We start from the raw sequence: 15007 nt of genomic DNA, 5'->3' as shown, positions 1-15007 counted from the left end.
ACTTCTTTTTAAAGTCTCTTCTTCTGGCTTCTTTTCCTCAAAGTCAACACTATTTTATCCAGTGACCTCATTCTGTTTAAAATCAAAATATAGAGCTTCTTCTTGAGAGCAAAGGCCTTATTGACTATTCCTTCAACACAGCCCTTTTGTCCGACTGCTTCTCTTTTACAGTTCTTTAAACTTTTTCTATGATTCTAAATTACTCTATAATGGAACATTCTAACTCTGACTTCTTTAAACTGCCTCTGCCTCCTGGTTAAAGTGTTTCCATTTTAGTTTGATTTTTTTCTCATCATATCTTGTTTTTTAGTTGATCTCAAACTTTGTTTTTTATTTACTTGAATTCGCTGAATTCCCAGTTTTCCACAAACTATTTTAGGAAATGTCTTTGTTTTCTTACCAGCAGCCCTTTTCTCTTCAACCACTTTCTCAGCAGTTTGCACCTTTTGTTTCTCAGCTGTGAGAACACAGTATCCTTGTTTCTGCTTCTTTTTTATCTAACTTTTTAATGGCATTTAACTGGCTGTACAAAACTGGAAATAAATGCCTGGAAAGAAAAAAAATAACTACACTTACCTTTTAATCAAATACTAACAAATTACATATTTTAAGTTTTTAATTACAAACAAAATCAGTTGATTTATTGTAATAAAACTGACATTACTCTAATAATATGCATGTGTGACTCCATGTCTTTTTTTGTGTAGTGTATTTATTAGTTTCTCACAGGGTATACAACCATATCTATTGATCTATTGATCTATGTTTAAAGGAACTAGTTTGGATTAGCGACAGGGTTGTGTCAGTACTTGACTGCATATATTTTGGAAACATATCTGTCAGTTGCATTATGGATTGTATCCTCTTTGTAGTGCTTGGCATATGGGTATGCAAGTGCATTTTTGAGTTCCTAAAACTCAAAAGGACAGAGCTCTATCTTTTAAACACAAATCACCATGCGTTATGGCATAACTGCAGCATACGTCAGTAGAGAGTTATGTGTACTAAAACCTAGATTTTAGACTTTCTAAATTACTTTTACATGCCAAGTGAAGCTGGCAGTGATGGTGCATAGTCAGAGTCTGCACTAGTAGGCTTCACCAAAGTTTAAAGAACTATTTGTCTAGATTGTGACATTATTTGCCTACATTTCTGAGTGAGTGTATGAGTCTACCTGTACAAGTGCTAACACATATTTAAGTAAGTGTGCCAGTATATGCCTCTCTGTTTTAGTGCCTCTATAACTCTCAAAATAAGTATGTAAGTGACTGAATGAATGCCTTAGTGCTTGTGTTAGTGATTAGAAAGGCATGCAGGTATGTGTGCAATCACCTTTCACAGTACTGCATACATAAGCAGTCATTGAGTATGTATGTGAATGTATAAGTCCCTCTATTACTCTGTGACTGGGTAAGAGAGAGACTGTATGCTCTCTAAATGTGTATGTCAGTTTCAGTTTTGCTGCTATACTTTATGTAGTCCTTGGCATAGTAGAATGCAAGTGCATAAATACCTTACTGAAACTCAAAATGACATCTCCCAATTTTTAAGCACCAAGAACTGTGCTTTACGACATACCTATGGCATATCTCAGAGGTGAGTTATGTGCGCAAAAAACATGGATTTAAAACTTGACAAATGGATTTTACATGCCAAGGGAATCTGACAGTGAGAGTGCACAGACAGGGTCTGCACTAGTAGGCCTGACCCATGTCTAGAGAACTATTTATCTGGAAGGATGACAAACTTGTGTCACTACTTGCCTAGATATCTGAGTGAGTATAGTAGTCCACCGATAGCAGTGCCATGAGATGCTGAAGTAAATGTGCTGGTATTTGACTGTCTGCTTTAGTAACTCTATGGCTCTCTAAATGTATACATAAGTGACCTGACGAGTAACTCAGTGTCTGTGTGAGAGAATAGCGAGGTACATAGGTGTCTGTGCAACTGCTTTTGATGCTGCTGCATACATGAGCAGTTTTTTATTATGTAAGTGAATGTGTACATCCCTCTGTTGCTCTGTAGCTGGATGAGAGAGAGGCTCAATGCTTTGGAAACATGTATATCAGTTGCATTATGGGTGGTATACTCTATATAATACTTGGCATAAGGGTCAGCAAGTTCATCAGTAATTTACTGAAACTTAAAAGGATACCTCTCAATCTATTAAGCACACAGCACTGTGTTTTATGGCATACCTACAGCATATCTCAGAGGTGATTTGGATTTGGATTTGGATTAGAAGTGAACGTGGATTTTAAACTTGGCAAACAGCTTTTACATACCAAGTGAAGCTGGCTGTGAGAGTTCACAGACAGGGTCTTCAGTTGTAGGTCTGACCCTTGTTTAAACACTGCACATTTCACTTTGCCTACCACTCTGATACTACACATGTGACCTATCCATCTAAGGACAGACAACATAGTTTAATGAGCTGCCTATAACTATTGCCCCCTTATGGCACTGATTTCATACAGAGAGGATGGTCATGCCATGGTGAGTGACAGCACTGATGACATCTCAAATTACATCATTGATGACATCAACCACAGAATCTCTGATGCACTCACTCACACCCCATCTAACCTTTCATACACCCACTCCAACTTCCACACTATCATTCTCAAACCCATTCAAACACCAATACCAGTATAGGAATAGCTACTCCCTGGTTCATAGATCAACACACACATCCACTCACTCACCCATAAAGCCACTCATACACCCACTCACTCACTAATTCAGCCACTGACATGTACACTCATACACTCATACAGCCACTCACAGACTGAGTCAGTCACTCATAGAGTTACTCACACACCTAGTTTTTTTTATCCCAATTCCTAACTATAACGTTTCTGTAACCTTTGTTTTTTTCAGTGAGTTTCTATGTTTTTTTAAATTCTGATTCCTAACTATAAAGTTCCTGTAACCTTTGTTTTTTTTAGTTAATTTTATGGTTTTTTAAGTAATAATCGATTTGCAGATTGGTGGAGAAAGGGGTGGGCCTCTGACCAGCTTTCAGGGATCCCGCTGTGTAGAAGTTACAGAAAGTACTAGGAGGGTTTCTTGGCTCCAAGGTCCCTCAGCATCCAAGAGGACTTCCTTCCACAACCAGTAGTGCACCAGGAAATGTGGTGGAGAAAGGGGGCATGGCCTCTGAAGACCTCGTAGCAATCCTGATGTGTCTGAATTAATGGAGGTAACAGGAGGGGATATTCACCCCCAAGGACCCTCAGCAGCCAAGGCGACTTTTCCATGAAGCGTCTTTGCTGAGTGATAGAGAAAGAGGGGCGGGCCACGAAGACCTCTCAGATCATCCCTACAATAAGGCACCAGGAAAATCCGGCCTACTGGCTAAATTCTATTGAATGGTCAATACATTAGTCTGTTCATAGTGTTTGGAGTTTATGAAGAAGCAGAACCCAGACGGGAGTTTTATAGGAAATCAAATTACTCTATCTTCAGTCTTATTCGGAAGCTGGCTAGAACCACCCAATACTGCTCCAATTATAGACCAATTTCACTAATCAATATGGATGTCAGAAACGTAACTAAATTACTGGCAAAGTCCCCCAGAAAAGTATTACTAGTGGGCCAATTACGATGAGAGTCGGAAAGCCTCCGACCTTAGGTCAGAGGCTTTCCAAAACTCATTGTTGGGTTCAATTTCGACTGGCTGATTATGTTACAACCAGCCAAAATTCAAACCGACCTGTCATTCAGGCTGGCTTCCAAGGAGCTCCAGGAGCCCGTCTGCCAGTTGGAAACTGGCCCGTAATCCAATTGGAAGGCGTTTCTGCCTTCTGGATTATGATGCATGATTTCCAGCAGGGTTTCCATGCCGGCCTTACGGACGTGGAAACCCTGTCGGAAAGCGTGATTGGGCGCGCCTAACAGGGCCCCCTCAGTTTTTGGCCTCCGGTTGGGGGCTGATGGGGTGCCATAGGTGCCCCCTTGTTGATCCCTGCAATTTGTGGTAGGCACCTTGAGGTGCCTGCCATGGGGTGCAGGGATGAACACAGACTTCCATCCGTCTACGGGAGCTTGTGTTGGAGCTAGTTTACAGCTGTAACATGAGCTCCCATAGAGGAATGGGAGTATGCAACCGCACCATGGAGCTCATTATGATGGCAGGAGGAGGCACCTCCTCGGTACGCCAGCAGCGGTCCTCACGCCAGCCATATTACAATGGGCAAACATATCCCATTTCCTGTCCCCCGCGGTGTGACATGAACCGTCATAAAAATGCGCCCGCCACTGCGGCGGATGGTAAATGGGCTATGTTTGCCCATTGTAATATGGTGGGCATGAGGACTGCTGCTGGCGTGCGGAAAAAGCCAATAGAGACCCACCGTCGTGCAGAATGATGTCCCGACTGCCGTACAAATCAGGATGCCCCAAACAGCCCGTCACACCGCAGCGGAGAAACCACCCAACCAGAGACGGCGGAAGCACGATAGCGGAGCTCGAAACCAGACTCCCGGTCCCCTCCACCCGGTCCTGACCACAATGGATCCAGCTTTACACGCCTTTCCGGTGCTGTACCTGATCCACTACCAGCAAGTAATGCACCGTCATGGACAACGCCGTAGGTACGCAATCACACAACTCCGCACACAACCACAACACACAACTCATGGGCTGATATATGGTTCCTGTCTACACCAGACACTCTGATGGGGGCAGGAACACATCCACAAGTGTACTCACACATGTCCTACCTGTCTCAAAATCACCCCTCCCCATCCAGGACACCCATCAACTGCAAAATCACTGCAATCTCCCGGTCACGTCACTGCAGCTGTGCAGATATGGGAAAACACACACACAATGTCGTAGGCAGGGCCACCACCTGGCATGGGCAGTCCACAAAGATCATAGGGCCCACCTCCACCCCTCATACACTAGGCCCCCCACACCCATTAGGGGACATGCTGTGTGCCCCTCCTGTGCCCTTTCTACACAATTAACCAGTCAGGTGTACCCAGACCCTGCACCACACACACCAAACAACCAGAGAGCCTGTCTCAGAAGGTGGGGGTAAAGAGGAACACCCTGCACAGAGGCTCAGAGGCAGGGAAACCCTCCTCCCCACACCTACCCTACACTCATGTCAAGCAAACTGAGTCTAATCACACAATGAACACTCTCACTGAATATGAACAACCACTTAACTGTACACACTGCCTATCAAATCACCCAGACACACCCCACACTGACACACAGCCACATACACATACCAGAAGTCAGCAGCAATGGAGATCAATAAATGGGCTAGCCAAAAGTGAGGTGGACAGTGCTGGAAAGCTATGGAGCAAGCCACAAAGCATGTGTACATCACATGCAAGAGAAGGAACATATCACAACACCCTTAGGCCATCAAATCAGACATGGGTGGCACAGTGAGTGAAATTAAACCAAAGTTACCTCTGTGCACCAACTCAGGGAGACAGGAAGGCAAGCCATGCATCAGCACAGTGATGATAGGAAGAATCTAAAGTCAAACAGTGATGAGCCACACATCTGTCTCAACTTACTTGACATGTGTATGTCATCATCCCAACACACATGGCTCATTGTCATACTCCCTGACTGTCAAACACAAGTTGGATCCTTCACACATACCCCTCCTCCTTCACCCACCTCACACCTACACCACTCAACACCAGTAATGGTACAAATAATGTCCTGTGAGTACACTGACAAAAAATCACACTCCCTGGGGTACATCAACAAACATCACACACACACTCAGGGATGCCTGAACCAATGCTGGTGCAAAAACAATAGCCAAACACAAACCTCACAAACAACATATACATAAGTTCAACAAGCCCATATATGGCCAGCCAAACAGTGGAAAGGCAATGGGACCCCAGACAGAACAGAGGTACACAACATTGTCACTCAGGACCAATGCACAGACACCATACCCCAACACAAACAAGAAGTGCTTCATCTCAAAACAATCATGGACACAAACTGGGATCAATGGGACAATAAACTAACACAGACAGACATATCACATCACCCATCAATTCAACATGGTGTCATAGTGTACCACATGCATGCACATGCACAATCCTAACAAGTGACAGGTCAAAAATAGGAGGACAAACCACCAATGTGCACTCATAACAAGTTCAAGAACAAGGATCCACCGTGCTGCATGTGACAGAAACACAAGTAATGCACACTACACTTGCAACACACATCTGAATAAATCACAATGCACAAACAACTCACACACAATGTCATGCAAATAGAATATCACACACAGAGCATCTGTCAGCTGAAAGAGCCAACACAGGCCAAACACAACATACATCCACAACAAAAACACAACAGAGGAACATGCCAATTCATCACATTGCAAACTCAGCTGGACATCTGGGGATGCACACCAGGCAAGTACAAGGCAACATACACTGACAGCACTGCATGCACAACAAGCAGTGTGTGCACAGCAACCAAATAAGTAGCACACACATCTCAGTGCCGCACCATTTACGCCCACAACACAAATCAGCACAGCACACAGACAACATCGCACTCAGGAATGGTAGCAGTACCTCAGCAAACACCCATACTGCTAACCCAACACCTTCAGATGCAGAACTCAGGGACACCCAGGTGCAAACAACATGACCAGAGGACTGTGCAGCACAAACAGTTGCACTGCACATGAGCAACCATGACTGCAAACAAGTACAAGAAAATCACACATAACTAGTGGGACACTCTCATGGGTGGTGCATTGGTCCTGTGCACAGATCAGCACCACAAAGCATAGTGTAACAAATGAAATGGTGGGGATGTACACACACTGGCAACCCAAGGGGATAGGTGACATGAGAGTGAAGTGGTGTGTACATCAGTAGTGGACAGGTCAGGAGTGGACAATACACAAATACATGGAGGAGTCACTCACAATGGGTAGGCATCAGAAGAAAAGCTAGGGGATGGTATAACTCCACATCCCACATACCATACTGGACCCAAAAATGGCTCAAGTGACAGCAATGCATGAGAAAACTCGCCCACAATATCAGTGTGGCTGAGCAGGTCTGCACAGTGAGCACAAACAATAACAAGACACATGGCTGATCAACAAAACACAACACAGACTTGGTTGTCACACACTCTGCATACTCACAACTGGCAGCAACAACAAGTAGGTGTCCCCCAGGAGTGCAAGGGCACACCAACACACTGCACAGTGCACAACCTACAACTTCCACATGTGCACACAATTACAAGCCAGGGCTGACAAATCAAACTAACAGGCACTCGGCTTCTGGGTGACACATGTGTGCAGTTGCCATTGCAGGGGCACACACACATCAACATTACTGACCAAGTCACCCCCTCCACACTGCACAATTCATGACCACTCAAGTGCACACATTTAAATGTACTCTTGTGACTAGGAAGACAGGCCTTTACAAGATGACCATACACCAACACTGCTGTTCACACATTAAGAAATATCACACAGACATGATGTACCCTGGCCAGCCTGCCTGCAATCCTGTGGATATAATCCCCCTCTGTGCTGGCAGTGCATCCAAACATGACATGTGTACAATTTTGCAAACCTGACCATAGAATGATTAGGATAACAGTAGTTCATCACAAACAACCATCATTGCACCCCCAAGACTCAGAGTCAAAAAGACCTGAAGTGCCTGTCATCTCTGCCAAACTCTGAAAATGTGAAACAAGCTATTGGCTAATGTTAAAGTGGCATATAGAGCATGTGTCACATTAAACCATACCCATACAGAAAACCATTTACTTAGCAAGGACACTGACAAAGCAGACAACAGGAGTAACTGTTTATTACATATTACACAGATAGGCATCAAATGTAGACAAGAGCAAGACCAGTGGCCAGTCCACAGTTCAAAGTAGGGACATGTGTGCATGAGAAGCTGCACAGGGAATAAGCATCCAAAGCGATGAACAGCAAGGCCATTGGCCAGTACAAAGTACAAAGTAGGTTCATGAGAACCTGCACAGGCAATGGGCATCCAAAGTGATGAACAGCAAGGCCATTGGCCAGTACAAAGTGCAAAGTAGGTACATGAGAACCTGCACAGTGAATGGGCAAACACAGTAATAAACAGCAAGGGCCAGTGGCCAGTCCATACTTCAAAGTAGGCACATTTATGCATGAGAATTTGCACAGGGAATGGGCAAACACAGGAATTAACAGCAAGGTCAGTGACCAGTCCATACTTCAAAGTAGGCACATGTGTGCATGAGAACCTGCACAGGGATGGGCAAACAGAGGAATGGACAGCAAGGCCAGTGTCCAGTCCACAGTTAAAAGTAGGCACATGTGTGCATGAGAAGATACACAGGGAATGAGCATCCAAAGTGATGAACAGCAAGACCAGTGGCCAGTCCACAGTTCAAAGTAGGCACATGTGTGCATGAGGACTTGCACAGGGAATGGGCATCCAAAGTGATGAATAGCAAGGCCATTGGCCAGTACAAAGTGCAAAGTGAGAACCTGCACAGGGAATGGGCAAACACAGGAATGAACAGCAAGGCCAGTGGCCTGTCCACAGTTCAAAGTAGGCACATGTGTTCATGAGACCCTGCACAGGGAATGGATGAGACTGTACACTGCCATGGTCAGCAACACAGCTAGGGGGATAACAATGGGCAGTCCAGGCACCGCTGTGAAAGAGACAGGTGTGTGAGGGGGACTTTGCCTCAGACTTGGCTATCAGTCAGACTGGGAGGTGGCTGGGTGTCAGGGCCAGTTGGAGGACTGGACCTGGGAGAGAGAGGACCAGCTGAGGTAGAGGCATCAGTGCCTTTGGGAGCTGGAGGGCTGCTTGAATCGGGTGGTGTTGTGGCATGTGGAGGCGGAGACATGCTGTTGTGAGACACAGTGTGGGTAGGAGAATGTAGAGGGGTGCCTTTCCACTTCTTGGGGACTCAATATGGGTTTTTGGTCTTGGAAGGAGTGGGAGGTGGGGCAGGCACAACAGGCACACTCTCCACCAAAGCTGCATCAGGTTCAGGCGGTGGCCCTCCCTCTGGGGACCTGCTGGATCCAGTGGTACGCTTGACCTGGCCTTGCCTTTTCCCCTCCAACCCCTGTTGACCACGTGAACCCCCTACAGTGCCCTCCTTTCCCTGCTTCACAAGGGTGTGGATGGGAGTTGAGGTTGTGAGTGAATCTGCCTTAGAGGGCTTTTTCTGCAGACTCTTAGCAGGCGCCAGCTTCACAGCAGGCACGGCAACTGCCTGCTTGTCTTTGGGAGACGCTTTTGGAACGTGAGTGTCCTTGGATGGGGATGCTTTTGAGGCATGTGAGCCTGAGGTCTGCCTCTTATGAGTGTCACCTGAAGGGATTTTGCCTCTGCACTCTGGGATGACTTTGGTTTGTTTGGGGGATGGTGTCTGCACTCTGGCCCACTTGGGGTGCTGCTTTTGTGTGCTGTGTGTGCTGTATCTTAAGCCTGTGGGTGGTGGTGTGTGGTCACTCTCGTCAGATGTAGCCACTGGAAGGGGGTGGCTGAAGGGACTGGAGCTGGACTCCGAGCCTGTGACAGCTGAATGGCTGCCGTCACTGTGGTGGACAGTCCTGTATAGCCCACCCACTTCTGAATGAATGCCCTCCATGAAGGCAACTACCTGTGCCAACTTCTTGTCATGGTCTAGGAAGGCATTCAGGAGAGTTGTCTGACCCACACACAGCTGGCGCAAAAGGTCCACAGCTTCAACACTGAGGACAGCAGGGGAGAAAGGGGCAGGGGCTGCGGTACCTGGGGGAAGGACACTCTTCCCTTCTTTCTGTTGCGAGCACGTGCAGCACTAGTGGAAGTAGCTGGGAAGGGGGGCACTGGATGATGTGTGGTGGAAAAGGAGGCAGATTTCCCACTCCCTGTGCCTGCCAACATAGAGGAGTCACCGCTGGTGTCAGATGACGTTGAGGTTGGTGTCTCTGGCTGTGATTCCTCAAGCACACTCCTGTCCCCCTCTGAGGCGCTGGTCACATCATTGTCAGTGTGCTCATGTGTAGCACTTGTGCCTGATGCCTCTCCACTGGTGTCCGTCCCCTGTGCTTTTGCACCCTCGGTAGATGCTGCAAGAGACAGAGACGTAGGTTCAGTTTAGTGCCATTCACACAAACATCATATGCAAGCAAAGTACAAAACAAGATGATGATACCCCCATGTTGCACACCACCCTGTGCAGTCACATTGTGCAATCTTAATTCCAAAGTCCAAAAATGCATGGTATCATGCAAACTTGGCATAATTGACCCATGTGATGTCCACACAGCCAAATAGCTTGCCCGTGCCTCAGTGTAACCAGACATACAGATCCCTATGAGCATACCTAGGTCCCTGTGTGTGAAAAAGATGTAACTCCCAACATGTTGTCACAGTCACATATGGTGTCACCATAAGGGGACAACACAGATACAGACTCCAAAATATCAGTTTGCAATGGCAATGAGCTCATACCATCCACCATGTCGTACTTTGGGGCACAACTACAGTTGCACATTGGTGTCAGATGTGTAGTTCTCACAATTTGGAGGTCAGGCACTGCACACATTGATGAAAGCACACTCAGATGAGGCACACTGCCGTTCACTGCCATGAAATGTCCCTGACTCCCCCAATGCAGCCGATGCCATAAGGCCACAACTCAGAACGCAACTTCAAGGGCCATTATATCAATGACATGAGAAAGTACATGTAGTGAAAATGCATGACAGCTGCACCCACCACAGAGGCCCCTTACAAGCCATTGCATCACACTAGCAACATCACAGAGCTCAACACTGGCTCAGGCTTGGAATACATGCAGTCACTCACAACCAAAGTCACCCTTCCCAGAATCCTCACCCATAGCTTGCTGCTGATGGTCCTTCAAACGTGCATCCAGCTCAGGCTGTGTCACTGCCAAGATGCATGCCATTAGTGGTGTCATGCTCCGGTGTGCCAACCTGCCAGTTCGAGGGAGCAGCCCCAGCCTCATCTCTGCCATGTTTTTGCTCAGCCAGCAGATGTCATCCCACCTCTTGTGACAGTATGTGTGTCGTCGGTTGGAGACACCCAGAGCCGGCACCTTGCATGCAATGGCCCTCCATACGACCTTATGCTGGTGGACTTTGAGCTGCAGACACGGGAGACAAGAGGAGGAAATTTCAGTGACACTGGGTTATGTATCACTATCTCTCAGTACAGGAGCATGCACAAACTCAGCACAACTTCACAGATATGTTTAGCAGAGGCAATACAGCATGACATGTAGTACATAAGCATGGGATAATCATACCAAAATGCATGCAGGTATGAGGATGGACACAGTACCTGCTCATCTCATTCACATGCAGAATGCCAGCACAGAAAGCAATGTGAAGGAGGCTCACATCTGCTATCCAATTTGTGAGTGAGCAAGACATACATTACATTGGAAATTATATGGTGGGGCAGACTCACTGTGTCCAACACTGCACACCCCTCAATGTCCTTGCCCTGTGAATGGCTCACGGTGTCATGGAGGACACATTTAGGGACATGATCTCACAATCTCACAGCCTTCAAACAAGGTCTGTCTTGTGCAATCCACAGTCCTGAGATAGCTCTTTGATGGATAGGGTAGCAGACAACCCATATGTCTCACTCTGTCCATTTAGTGATGGGTCCTTGTCAAATTAGGCAGTGACTGTGCAGGCCAGGGGGGCTCACACTGAGGTTTAACGTGGGGCATCAGAAATGTCACATGCAGGTACAATATGAGAGGGCAAACAGTGCCTACACATGCGAGTGAGAACATATAATGAAAACAATGGAAGGATGATATTACCTAAGTACAACAATCTGATGTGTCATATGTGAATTATTCGCCAAGAGTGTCACCCTCAGGCATTTCACTCTTGTGCATAATGCTTATATATCCATGGTGGCAATATAGAATCAAACACCCTTCCATCAGTACACTTTGGGTGCAAAGTCTGTCTCATTTCACAAATGAGCCTGTGAGAAACCTAATGTACTCAAAGATCCATTAGCACAGGCAAAGTCTGTCCCACTTTGCATACTTGCAGTGTCACTGTATGGCTGCAAAAAGACTGTATGTCTCTCTCATCCTGAAATGCAGACCGAGAAAAGTGTGAACTAGGCTACAAACCCCATTTCCCTGAAGTCAGCATGCGAGGCAGTGTATCACACAAAGCTACACTCTCAGGCACATACTGCAGCAGATCAATTTCATGTGTACACTCCCTGCACTCTCACTTCCACTCTAAAACAGTTACCATGACATCTGGAGCACCATATAGCCTCCCATACTGTGTGAGCACCTCGTCCACCAGGACCTCCAGTTCCTCTGTGGTGAAGGGACGGGCCCTGATGTTCTCAGTCCTCGCCATCACTGGGTCCAGGAGACAGGAGCAGCAGCAGTTGGTGGTGAGGAGTGTCAGGCAGCAGTGTCTGGGTTCAGGAGACAGAAGCAGCAGCAGTTGGTGGTGAGGAGTGTCAGGCAGCAATGTCTGGGTCCAGGAGACAGGAGCAGCAGCAGTTGGTGGTGAGGAGTATCAGGCAGCAGGGTCTGGGTCCAGTAGACAGGAGCAGCAGCAGTTGGTGGTGAGGAGTGTCAGGTAGCAGTGTCTGGGTCCAGGAAACAGGAGCAGCAGCAGTTGGTGGTGAAGAGTGTCTGGAAGCAGTGGAAATGTTAGGCTCTCTCCCATACATATATAACCCCCTGGGGTGGTTTCAGTGTTTCTAAGCTGCTGCAATTGGTGTTCCAGGTCCGCTTTTTTCAAATGCATCCAATGACCAGCCCGGCGGAAGCGGGGCACGCCTACCGCTATTTTAAAAATTGCATTAGGCTTCCGTGATTGCTGTTCCCATTGGCTGTAAGGTCTTGGGCATTGGCGGTGACACACCAAAGGGGCCAGGTGGTCGCTACCGTGATCGTGCATCTTTCAATTGCATCCAATGACTGGCACCATGGCGGTAGAGCACGCCTACTGCGATTTTCAAAATTGCAGGCGGTTGCTACCGCAATATGGTTGCTATCCCTTCGGTGCCAATGACCGTGATTTGGGTGACGGAGCATGCCAACCACCATTTCCCAATGTGTATCACTATCGCGATTGTGGGTCCCATTGGCTGGAAGGGCTTGGGCATTGGCGGTGACACACCCCAGGGGCCAGGCGGTCGCTACGGCGATATGGCTGCTATCCATTGGTGCCATTGACCGTGATTTGGGTGGCGGAGCACGTTAACAGCACCAATGGACACATCATGCTGTGTCAATGGCAATGGCCAGTTCTCAACAGTGTACAGTAGACAACTTATTCATGGCACAAGATAGTGCACACAATGCCAATGGAACATTTAGCTCACTGCTGACTACAGATGCCATGTCGGTGCATATGATTGCAAACATTAGCATGTACTCCCTCACATATCACTTGTGATATTGTTGGGCATGTACACAGGTAAGTGTTGTGATGGACTCTCCAATATATACACATGTCAATGTGTGATATGGCTAAGCAACGCACAGTGATGAATGTCTGACTACACAATGTGCATATTTCACCGTGTAGTTTGCTTTGCTCATGTACATACTTGATCTTAATGCACAGCCTGTGCTCATTGTGTTGTTGATGTGTGCCCTGTTTGACTTACGCAAGAAGGTGTGGCAGGTATAGCAGCTAGGTAGGAGCCAGCAGTGTTGCTGTTTCACACATATGCAGTATAAACTACTCTCAGGGCTGGTTAAGAAGATGTGGACATGTACCTTTGGGCAGTCACATAGTCAGATTTAGTTTTCAAGGTACTCACTGTGTGAAAAGTGGACAAGTGTACGACTAGTGTAGCTGAAGGTGTCCCTACATGTAAGTTGTGCTGTAAGCTGCACTGTAATGCCAGTCATTGTTGGAGTTGTGTTAGTCAAAACGTAAGATGTTGGACACATCTCATGGTGGATTGCAAGGACATGTGTCCCCTTTCATCTCACCTAGGAGGTGACCAAATGTGCCTCGTCCCTTCACAGTGCTGGCGGACATGGAGGATGAGGACGTCATATGGAAATTCTATCTAGATGGACCCACCCTACAAGACCTATGTGCTCTGCTAGAGGTCCACCTGCGGCTATCCGATTGCTTTCACACCAACGTCTAAGGTGATGGTGGCGCTGCATTTTTTTGCTACTGGATCATTCCAGACACGGTGCCCATTGCAGGTGGGATGTCGCAACCTATGTTCAGCATGGTGCTATGTGATGTCCTGTCCGCTATGATTACCTACAAGGACAGATACATCCATTTCCCCAGGATGCATGAATTGGTGGCTGTAAAGGGTGATTTTTATGCCCTTGGGCACATCCCTAATGTTGTTGGTGCCATTGGGTGCACACATGTTGGCCTGGTTCCACCATAGGCACGTGAGCACATCTACAGGAATAGGAAACATTTCCACTACATCAATGTGCAAGTGGTGTGCCAGGTGGATATGATAATCTCACATGTCTGTGCCAAATTTCCCAGCTCTGCCCATAACTCATACATCCTGCGTAATAGCATTGTGCCACAGCTGATGTCAAATATGCTTCTGGAGCATGCATGGATTGTGGGTGATTACGCAGAGTCAAGAAACGTGCTGTATGTGTGACATGCTGTCCTCTGCCACAGTTATATCACAAAATTGATATGTGTATCTCACACCTGGGTGACTCTGCATATCTCAACCGGCCTTGGTTGCTGCGCCCACTGCGGAATCCCAGGACCCCGACTAAAGTCCGCTACAATGATGCCCATGGTAGGATATGCTGTGTAGTGGAGCATACGTTTGGTCTCTTTAAGTCACGAATTTGCTGTCTGGACAAGAGCGGCGGTGCACTGATGTACTCGCCCAAAAAGGTGTGTCACATTGTAGTTGCATGCTCCACAACCTGGCCTTGCGCAAGGAGATCCCCCTGCTCTTGGACGCTGATGAGCAGCCAAGGGTCCCGCCTGCAA

The sequence above is a fragment of the Triturus cristatus genome, chromosome 5_1 (assembly GCF_964204655.1).
Source record: "Triturus cristatus chromosome 5_1, aTriCri1.1, whole genome shotgun sequence".
Lineage (NCBI taxonomy): Eukaryota > Metazoa > Chordata > Amphibia > Caudata > Salamandridae > Triturus > Triturus cristatus.
Note: the sequence above shows the minus strand (reverse complement) of the source record.